The sequence below is a fragment of the Amblyomma mixtum genome, chromosome 3 (genome assembly GCF_055824585.1).
Source record: "Amblyomma mixtum isolate Tamu chromosome 3, ASM5582458v1, whole genome shotgun sequence".
Classification (NCBI taxonomy): domain Eukaryota; kingdom Metazoa; phylum Arthropoda; class Arachnida; order Ixodida; family Ixodidae; genus Amblyomma; species Amblyomma mixtum.
The window spans coordinates 385,382,304-385,383,960 of record NC_143014.1 but is presented as its reverse complement, the minus strand read 5'-3'; the positions used below and the strand labels follow the sequence as shown (position 1 = coordinate 385,383,960).

The 1,657-nt window shown below is 50.6% G+C and overlaps 1 pseudogene; it reads left to right on the top strand.

Annotated features, from left to right (window-relative positions):
• Positions 1 to 542: 542 nt before the first annotated feature.
• LOC149357084 (uncharacterized) lies at positions 543 to 1,657 on the top strand (annotated as a pseudogene).

Genomic DNA, 1,657 nt, shown 5'->3' with positions numbered 1-1,657 from the left:
ACTTTAGTATCTGTGCTGATAACGTAAATATCTGGGTCAATCAGGGCAGCGATGCCGAAATAGAGCATAAACTACAGGAGGCAGCGGACGTAGTGGTAAAATACGCAGCGAATAGAGGGCTAGCGTGCTCACCAGAGAAATCCGAGCTTCTGGTGTATAACCCTAAGCACTTGAGACTCAAACAGAGTAACAACTTCAACATCACGGTCGGAGGAAACCCCGTGCCGATGGTGGATAGGATTAGAATATTAGGACTGCATATTCAGAGCGACGGATACAACGGGGAAACCCTGAAGAAGCTCGAGGGATATGCGGCGCAAGCCATAGGGATATTTAGAAGAATAGCACTCAAAGGACGAGGGCTAACAGAGAAAAGCTTGATCAAGTTGGTGCAAGCATACGTTATCACTCGGATAAACTATGCTACACCCTACTTGAAGATCCGCGCCTCAGAACGGGACAAACTAGACACGATCATAAGGGGATGCTACAAACGGGCTCTAGGCCTGCCCATAAGCACCTCCACTGAAAGACTCCTTGACATGGGTATTCACAATACATGGAGAGAGATTGCTGGAGCCACGAGAACGGCGCAGCGAGACAGATTAAGCCAATCAAACACAGGAAGGGCGATTCTAAGCATGGTAGGACTCCAGACGGAAAAGGGTATTCTAGTAAAGCGGCACATCCCAAGGGACATCAGAGAAAAGATCAGGGTAGATCCTTTACCCAGATACATGCACCCTACATTTCACAAAGAAAGGAGGGAAAAGAGAGCTGAGGCGCTCACCAAACGCTTCGGCGAAATGAATGAGAAAGCAGTGGCCTACACGGATGCGGCTAGCGGGAAACTGGGAGCAGCGGTGGCAACGGTCGTTAGTGGCCGGGGTACAGCTGTCTCTTCCGCAACCATACGCAGTCGAAATCCAGAGTCGGCTGAAGAAGTTGCAATAGCGCTCGCTTGTGTGGGAACGGAGGCACAATACATAATTAGCGATACAAGACTGCTCTCCAAAATTATGCCCGAGGTAGAATAACACAGGAAGCACTGCGAATCCTAGAGGGACGCAGAATAAATAGAAATATTAGTCTCGTTTGGACACCAGCTCACGAGGCAGTTCCAGGAAACGAGGCGGCAAACGCCCTGGCTCGAGATCTTTACTTCCGAGCCGCGGCAGGACCGCCCGATAACAAGGAACTGGACGAGAGACTGATAAATTACACAGAAATAGTGGAAAATTACAAACTAAACAGGAGACTCTTTCCTCCCCCGGACAAAGAGCTCGCCAACACAGAGGCTATGGTTTGGAGGAGACTACAGGCTAAAAATTTCATACACCCAGTGTGGGCATAGCATATCTTAAAAGATGAGGATATTGATGATAAGTGTAGGAAGTGAGGGGAGGACCCTCGACCATGTGATTTGGGAATGTGCGGATTCTCCACGGTTTCGAGAGAAAATAGACAGTAGAGAGGCCTGGGAAACCCTTCTGCAAAGCACGGACCCCGTCGTGCAGAAGAAAGCGGTCCATCTGGCGATAGCTGCCGCGAGGAGCCAGAAGCTCCTTGCCTGTCTCTAGTCGCGGAGGTCCCGGCCCCTGCCCCTCGGCCTGCGTGCCGGAGGTAGGGAGTAGGGGGCCTCCATTCTGATGGAAAA